This window comes from Lactuca sativa, chromosome 4, assembly GCF_002870075.4.
Source record: "Lactuca sativa cultivar Salinas chromosome 4, Lsat_Salinas_v11, whole genome shotgun sequence".
Taxonomy (NCBI): Eukaryota; Viridiplantae; Streptophyta; class Magnoliopsida; order Asterales; family Asteraceae; genus Lactuca; species Lactuca sativa.
Genome location: NC_056626.2, coordinates 150,404,742 through 150,414,657, shown reverse-complemented (window position 1 = coordinate 150,414,657; position 9,916 = coordinate 150,404,742).

Genomic DNA, 9,916 nt, shown 5'->3' with positions numbered 1-9,916 from the left:
TTGGTGCGTAGACTCGGCGAGTAGAGACACGATTTCTCATCCGGATTAATGACCGGACTCGACGAGTCGCATTGGTGGACTCGGCGAGTCCGCGCTGTTTAATGAAACCGTAATTTCTCGGGTTTGGGGCCTATTTAAAGGGCCTTATGGCCGTCATTTGTGCTCACCAGTCCCCAGAGCGAAACCCTAGTGAGCTTGAGCGTTTGGAGTGAGAGAAGGAGCCATTGTTAACCTTGGTGGTGTTGTCTAGCAAGGGAAAGGAAGCTATAGCCAAGAGGAAGCAAGAGGGTTAACTTCCTGAAGATCTGAGGTCCAGAACATCACGTTTGAGGTACCATTTTCAAACCCTTTTATGTTGAGGTGATGTTCATGTTGATTTAGGGCTTATTGAGCCCTTTTGTGGCTAGATCTAGTGCTCCTTTGGTCCCTTAAGCAAGTTAGGTTTTGGATCTGGACCCTTGGAGGTCGAGAGTGTCCCTTTGTCCAAGCTTTTTATGAATCCATGGACGTTTCGGTTTGGGATCTTTGTGCTTGAGGTCAAAACACCATTTATGAGTCATTAGAGATGTATTGTGTTATAAGAGGACTATAGCTCGCGAGATCAAGCACTAGTGATTTCAGGGATTTACTAGTTACCGAGATTCGCAAGGTGAGTCTTCTCACTATACTTTACCTTGCGTAGGTAACCAGAGTTATGTGCCAGAGTATTTGTATGCTATATATATTTATGATATGTGTTGTACTGCATTATTTCTATGTGATTTATGCCGTGCATGTTTATAGAGTTATAACCGGAAGGTTCACAGAGTTAGAACCAGAGGGTTCATAGAGTAGGGTCCACATACCCACAGAGTTATAGCCTCGAGTAGCTAATATGTGTTATGTGTGGTATTTTGGGGAACTCACTAAGCTTTGTGCTTACAGTGTTTGGTGTTATTTGTTTCAGGTACTAGAGAGGATCGCGGGAAGGCGCCAGCCTGATCAGTATACACACGGGATTTTTATGTTACGAGATCTTGGGATTTTTATATGCTATGAATTGGAGTTTCAAACAATGATGATTTTATGAACAATGAATGAATTGTGTTTTGTATAAAATGCGAAAAATTGTTTTGAAATTTACGATGTTACAAATTGGTATCAGAGCCTTGGTTTGTGGGATTCGAGTACACCTTCGGGCGTATTTGAACTCAAATCGAGGATTTGAGAAATATTTTCAAAAAGAGTAAAAGATTTTTGGAAAATGCAGAGCAGAGTCGTGTGTACGATCAGTCAGCGCCTGAACGGTGATTTCCCAATATACCTTTATATTATATGTTATGATATTGATATGATGTATTCTCATGCTAGAGTGGGCTAGGTACTCCTATTAGGACTAGAGTGGCCTGATTTAAACCATCTACTTTATGAATACTCTATCTAATTTTTTTCATAGAGTGAACTCTAAACACGAAATTATGTTTTAGTAAAATTATGTATATTGATAAAATTTAAACATGTAATCCACATTTAAATTATCCTGAGTCAAACTAGGACTCAACTCTCTTATCGAGATGTCCAAGTCACACATTAATAGTAATGGTAAAATCAAATGTGCGTCTCAACAATGTGATTTGGCAATCAAGAGAAAATGATACCAACCTTGATGACGGCACCTCGAATACAGGGAGTAGCAGTATGGCTGATGATTTTCTACAGTTGTTAGAAGAAGTGGAAACTATATTATATCCTAGTTGCAGTTTTTCTTCCCTTTCTTTTTTAGCAAAGTTAATGCATATCAAAGGGCACAACATATGGTCTAATAATTCATTTGATCAACTCCTTGAGCTATTTTTATTTGCATTTCCCAAATATAACAAGGTTTCCCTTTCACATTATCTAATCAAAACTAAACTGAAGAAGATTGGCATGGGGTATGATGCAATACATGTGTGCAAAAACGATTGTTTTCTCTTTTGTAAAGAGCACATGTCATTACAGATTTGTCCCGTTTTTCAAGAGAGGTAATGGATCGATAAAAACACCAATGGTAAGAATGTAGCTCATAACGTGTTATGGTACTTTTCTGTGACCCCTAGACTACGAAACTTATATTTTTCGAGGCACACTGCCAAAAGTATGATTTGGGATAGTACCTGATGATCAAAAGAGGACGCGATGCGTCATCTCGTTGATGGGGAACATTGGATAGATTTTGATAAAAAAAAATATCCTGACATCTCGAGTGATTACTATAACATATACCTAGGCCTTTCAGCTGAGGATTTTAATCCATTTGCTAACATGTGTAATCCACATAGCACATTGTCGGTCATACTCATCACATACAATATGCCACTATGGCTTTGTATGAAAGAGTAATCATGCATGTTGACTATGTTGATTCCTGACCCTAAAGCACTTGGTAAAGATATGTATGTTTTCCTTAGGCTATTGGTGAAAGAGCTTAAAATTTTGTGGGAGTCAAGCATATGTACTAAATATGCAGTGACAGAAACAATCTTCACGATGAGAGCTCTGCTGTTGTGGACAATAAACAAATTTCCAACTCATAGTAGTCTATTAGGTTGGAGTGGAAAAAGGTACAAAGCATGTCCTACTTGTAATGAATACACTCCTTCATACCGTGTAATAAATAAATTTGTATATATTGGTCATCGTCGTTTCCTAGATGTTAATTATTCGTTAAGAAAAAGGTTGGACTTTAACGGGCTAGAGGAGTCAAGACTCGCTCTGAGAAACTTTAGTAATGATGACATACAAGAGCAATTAGTTTGTCTACAAAATTGCCATCTGGTTATACATCCTAAGTATGGAGGTGGGCAGTTAGGGTGGCAAGAATTTGGGTTTAATTGGTTGAAATGATGCATTTTCTTTGAACTCAATTTGTAACACCACGACCGTAGGTATGAAATTTAAAAGCTTAATGTAACGCCCGGTTTCCCAACTACATCAATTTATATTATAATTTGAAATGTGTTGAGGTGACTCGACGAGTTGGTGCATAGACTCGTCGAGTCAGGTCGCAAATGGGTGACGTGGAAAATGAACGGACTCGACAAGTCAGGGGAGTGTACTCGCCGAATCAGAGCTGACGAAAGAAACCCTAATTTCTCGGGTTTGGGACCTATTTAAGGACCCTTATAGCCACCATTTGCGGCTACCAGACCCTTGAGAGAAACCCTAAGAGTGCTTGAGTGTTTCTGAGAGGAAAGAAGCCATTAATTGATCTTTGTGGGTTGGTTTTGCAAGAAGAAGGTGGTTCCAGCTTAGAGGAGGCCAAGGAGGTTGCACATCTGTGGATCTCAATCAAAGAGCATCATCCTTGAGGTAGCATATCGATCCTTTTTCTATTTTGTTGAAGAATCCATGGATCTAGGGTTTTCTATACCCTTTATTGGGATGATTTGTCAAATATATGGTCCCTTATCATGTTTAGACTTCGGATCTTGACCCATAGTGGTCCAGAGAGCTTTATCCATCTTGCTTTATGATGAGTTATGGAAGAAATGGACTTAGGATGTTGCATTTAGGGCTAATTCATCAAATAGAGTTGTTTGGACGTTGCATGTGTATCAAGATTGCACCTTTACGTGTTTAATGAGCTTAGGAAGGTCAGATCTATGGATTATAGGAACAGATCTGACCACAGAAGGTCTTTCCAGTTTGAGCATGGAATGGACTTGCTGAGTCCATGAGCGGACTCGACGAGTCGGACCGGGTTGTCCCGTGACTCACACAGTTGATGACTCGTTGAGTTTAGGAGAGTGAGTCAGTGAGTCGGGGGGGGATTAGGGGACTAAAGTTCACGTCTGAACTCGCCGATTCAGTGCCTGACTCGACGAGTTGGTTCAATGGGTGGCCATTGACCTATGTTGACCAGAGTTGACTTGTGTTGACTTTAGGGCATTAGTCAACTAAGTCAGGAAGGTATTAATTAGAGATGACTTTATGTTATAGGAGGAAGCTAAGTGGGAGGATTGAGCACGAGTGATTATCCAACATCTTCGAGGTGAGTCTTCTCACTATATTGTACCTGGAAGGGTACCTATGTATGACCAGAAGGTCTTATATGCTATGAGATATATGTGCTATATGCTGATATGTGATATGTATGTGCTATGTATGCTGTGTATGATAAGGACCGGCAGGTCAAGATGATATGGACCGGAAGGTCGAGAGGACATGGACCGGAAGGTCAGGAGGTTACGGACGGGAAGGTCAATACGGGTAGGACCGGAAGGTCTACTAGGATTTGGGACGGAAGTCCCCTGAGACACTTGGACCGGAAGGTCCCAAACAGTTATGGCCTGGAAAGGCATATGTGTTGTATGTGGTATTTTGGGGAACTCACTAAGCATTTATGCTTATAGTGTTGTGTTACATGTTTCAGGTACCAGTGAGGATCGCAGGAAGGTGCCGGCTTGATCAATACACACACATGAGGAGTTTGACATATTATGATCTTGGGATGTGATGTTATGAGTTGTTATGTGATACAATGACATTTTATAACAATTATGAATGAAAGTATGTTTTTTTTAAATGTGAAAAATTGTCTTGAAATTTACGTCGTTACAAGTTGGTATCAGAGCCTTGGTTGGAGGGATTCGGGTGCAAATTCGAATGTATCTGAACTTAAACTGAGGATTTGAGAAAGGTTTTCATAAAATAAACAATTTTTCTAAGAACGTAAAGGATTTCGGAAAAAGGCAGAACGGAGCAGTGTATACGATCAGTCAGCGCCCGAACGGTGATTTCCCAAAATACCCTTACATTATGTGTTATGAGATATGTTATGATATGATATGCATGCTAGAGTAGGCTAGGTATTCATATTAGGACTAGAGCGGCCTGATTTGCGATGCCTTAGCCTAGGAAGATTTCTGCTGCTTGAGAGTGAGTAGATAGTAGTGAGGAACTTATGAGACATCTACCGAAGGTAGTCAATGCTAGCGAGGTGTAGAGTAATTGTGATCCGGGATCCAAGGAGGAGGACTTGGGGTGAATACCGATGTGGTGTGGGCGGTAGTATAAGGGCCCGTACTATCGAAGACACCGTATCAGTACGCAATCCAAGTAAGAATCCTTAGGGTACTAGGGAACAAGTAGGGATGTGTTATCGAGTGCGAGTATGTTTGAGCGGGTCTCTAATATTTTATGTTGTATTTTAGAGAGACATCATGGTTGGGACACGCCACACACCTGAGAGCAGTGGTGTTAGCGAGGAGGAGATCTGCAGGTTGATTCATGAGGAGTTGGCTGCTGCCATTCGATCCAAGATACCGGAGATGTTTGGGTCTATCAAGACCACATTGATTGAGACTTTCGATCAGCGGTATGCAGCAATGACTGAGGTTGCGGCTGCTGTGGCTGCTGCCAGGCCTCAAGGAGGTGACTCGTTGTTGTTTCTGGAGTTCAGCAACACGAAGCCACCAGAGTTTGATGGGACGCAGGATCCGATCGATGCGATGAGATGGATTTCGGATATCGAGGGATGCTTCTACACTTGTTCATGTTCGGAGCATCTGAGAGTACAGTTTGTGCTGAACCAGCTTCGCTTGGGAGTGAAGGACTGGTGGAAGTTCGTGACGGCGAGCTTCACTCTTGCGGAGATTTCTGAGGTGACCTGGGAGAAGTTCACCACAATGTTCAGAGACAAGTATGTTCCCCCTGTGGAGAGGGAGCGGTTGGCTCAGAAGTTCTTGACCCTCAAGCAGTGTATTGGTTCAGTTACTATGATTACCCGGAAGTTTCATGAGAGGGCGATGTTCTGCCCTGAGCAATTGTCTACCGAGCAGGCACGCATGAGCCAATATTTGAGCATTCTGAGGAGGGATATTCGGGAGTTTGTATCGAAATCGACTTATCGGACATTTGCTGAGCTTCAGGCAAATGTCCGGAAGAGGGAGATTGAGTTGGAGACGTAGGCCAGGGAGGAGGCCGAGTCTCAGGGGATGGATAGGCGGCCGGAACAGTCTTAGCCGACAGCCAAGCGGGCAAAACTCGCCGATTCGAGATCTGGAGGCCATAAGGGCCGCACTTGCGGAAAGTGCGGCAAGGGACACGATCGGGTTTGTCGATTTCGTGCTTGCTAAAAATGTGGCAAGGAGGGTCATATAGCCAAGGATTGCCCCAAGGGATTCATGGTTTGCTTTCATTACAACCAGACGGGCCATCGGAAGGCCGAGTGTCCGCAGCTATGAGGGACAGCACAGGGAGCTCAGCAGGGATTAGCCCCTACCGCCGTGCGCACTACTGAGGTTCGGCCGGTGAAGTCCAAGGCACCAAAGGATCGTGGGAGAGCCTTCCAGCTGACAACGGAGGACGTCCGCGTAGCGGTCGACGTCGTGGCTGGTATGTATTTTGTTATGTTGAGATTTTGTGTTTATATTATGATATGTGTAGGTAGTTTCCTTGTGAATTATGTACCTGCTTTGGTGTTGTTTGACTCGGGTGCGAGTCGGTCATTTGTGTCATTAGCGTTCAGTAGACACATCAGTATCCAGCGAGAGGCGATGAGTTGACCTCTACGAGTTTCTATAGCTGACGAGCGAGCAGCGTATGCCACAGACGTGATTCGAGGGTGTGTACTTGAGATCTTCGGCGTAAGTTTTCCGATAGATCTGGTCCTGATTGCGATGGGGGACATATGTGTTATCGTGGGCATGGATTAGTTGAGCCGATTTGGGGCAGTGATAGAGTGCGAGCAGCAATTGGTGACGATTCGAGATCCTAATGGAGGAGTGCTGACAGTCTATTACGAGGGAACTCGAAGCGGGTCAGCATTCTGTTCGGCTGCCAGAGCGAGGCAGAGTTTGCAGCAGGGCTGCAAGGGATTCGTAGCTTATGTGATGGATACTCGGGAGGCCGCGGGGAGGCCAAGTTTAGTTGATGATGTTCCGATAGTGCGTGAGTTCTCGGATGTATTTCCCGAGGAGTTTCCGGGTGTGCCTCCCGAGAGGCAGGTGGAGTTTCGCATTGATTTGGTGTGACAACCCAAAGTTTATTCCATTACATTACCCCGTTACCGTTAACGGAATATTCCATTTTATAAAAGTTCCGTTAATTAGAGGTCGCCAAATAAATAAATGTTTCATTTATTTATATTTTATGTCGTTATAGTCGTAATAAAATAAATGAAAACACTTAAATTGCATTTCCAGACTAAATTGGAAAAAGTGAATTTTATCGCGACCACTAAAATCGGGTGCGACCAAAAGCCCCGTATAACAGCAGTATCGGGTAGAATCCCACTGAGCTCCAACTCCAACCCATATATAAGGGGTAAATAGACTTCATTCCACCCCTTTTCACTCTCTCTCTCTCTATGTACGCTCTCTCATAAAGCCCGTTTTCGACTCAAAACCGTGAATTTCTGCCTCCAAAACGTCAGTCTCCTTACCCTAACTTATTCTAAACATCTTGGCTTGTGATTATACCCCAAAAATCGACCTTAGAAGCTGTTAAAATGGAGTTTACGGCCTAAGAGCCTCCTTAGGCCGTAAACCCCTAAACGGAGGCCAAAATGACCTAAATTTGTCCCTAAAAGCTTGGAAACTAATTGAGGATTTAGCCTAGGAGTGTTTGCACCTTAAAACAATCAATTTAGGGGCATAAAAGAGGTTTTACGGCCCAAGCACATGCTTAGGCCGTAAACACCCTCTAAACTTGTAAAATCAAGTTCCAAACACTCCCAAACCCCCTTAGGCTTAAGACATAAATTAGGGGCTTGCTATTTCGGGTTTAGAACAATTAAACACATAGATTTGAGGGGTGAAATGGAGTTTACAGCCCAAGCACATGCCTAGGCCATAAACACCTCCAAACCATGTCAAATGGTAGTTTTAATCCCCCCAAATGGCCTCATACTTCATTGTAAATTACTAGGATTGGAATAAGGGCCTTAAACTTCCATAAAACCAAGGGTATAGGAGTTCACGACCGTGAACTCCCATAGGGGTGGTTCATGGGCCGTAAACTCCCATTTGGCCCCTTTAAACGACATAAACCCATTCATACCTTTTGGATTTGGACTTAGCAAAATTCCACGATCAAGATAAATCCTTTAAACATCCTATAACCCCTCACCATGAGTTTACGGCCGTAAACTCATGGGGAATTGTCCCAGGGCCGTAAACACTATATGGAGAGTTTACTCTTGGAGAGTAAACTCCATTCCTAAGCCATTCACACCCTTAAATGTTACCCGGGACACCCCAAACACTTAACCAAAGTGTTTTCCACTCCTTAGAGTGCATATACTGGTTTAATTAGTATTAAATGTACTAATTGTATGTGAACATATGTTATCATATGTTACATAGGTCACTAAGTGTGTTCAAGTCCTTACGTGACACCGAGCACCCAACCGGCACCTTCGTCGGATCCACTTACACCAGGTGAGTTGATACCCCTGAATGAACCTTTTAAATGCTTTTATGTGTTTTATAGGGGGGAATACAAGTTAAACATGCCACTTATCATATCAATCATATGTGATTGATAACCCGCATGCACAAGGATTTACCACACTGTAACTGTTTTACCAAGTAGGATACTATAAATGGTTTTCTAAAAGGTTTTCACTTGTTCAAAACTCCCACTTATACTGTTTTATCAAAGTTCATTTTAAACTGGTTTATGAAAAGTTTCCAAAGAATTTCTAAAGGTTTTCAAACTTATTTTACCAAAGAACACCAAGTTGTGATTTTCTCAAGTATAAAGGTTTTCTTCCATGTTTGATACTCCTTAGTTTAAACTCCTACTTGATAACGCTTTCACTTCGTGATGCATTTATACTTGTTATTGCCTCTATTTTGCTTATACCTGTAGTCGCTTATACCTGATAGACGCTCTTTCTTCACCTGTTGTCGCTTCCACTTCGTGATACACTTATATTTGGTACGCTTATACTTCACGACTCGGTTATTCCACACTGTACGCTTATACTTCACGATTCGGTTATTCCACACTGTTCACTTGTACTTCACGATTCGGTTATTCCACAATGTTTTCTTATACATCACGGTTCGGTTATGCCTCACGATTTTCTTATACATCATGATTCGGTTTTACCTCACGATTCGCTTATACATCACGATTCGGTTATACTTCACGATACGTTTCCACTTGTTAAACACTCAAATGTAGTTAGATGTATGCATGTGCTTGTATAGATGCATATAAATAATGATTGAAGGACTTAGGAAGGCTTGTTCGCCCTATTTCCTTTTCTTCGTTGAGATGTGGTCTGGTGGGATCAGATGTCCGTCCGAAGGTCATTTGATCATTAGATATATATTATGTATACAAGCATAGACATATAGGTTTACGTTAATCAGTTCAGTTATGAGTCTCTACTGCTAGTCCAGCGCCTATATTGGAAATTCACTACCCACTATTTGGGATTCATCTTCGGGACACGGCCTTCTCCGTCGTCTAGTTGGTAACCAGAGTCTCCTATAGGGAGAGCGGACATTGTGTGTATAGATCTATACGGGATTGACACCCCCGCACCATGACTGCTAGCTACAGTCCACGACCTACAAAGCCAAGGGGTGACAAATGTTATATTTTACATAGACGCTTGTAGGGCGTCAAGTACTCTAGTGTCAGTTACTATGGTTACGAGTATCCCAGGTTACCTTATAATTCATGGCCTTAAGGTAATGGTATTTTACACTGTATGCTGGAAACCCACTCTCAGATTCACACTGTTTTTAGACCTTGCTAGCTGTATCTTTCATTTGATACTGTCTGCGGTCTGTATTCTCTGTTTTAGACCATGCTAGTTGTATCTTTCATTTGATACTATCGGGGGTCTATATTCTTTGTTTTGGACCTTGCTAGCTGTATCTTTCATTTGATACTGTCTGGGGTCTGTATTCTTTGTTTTAGACCTTGCTAGCTGTAT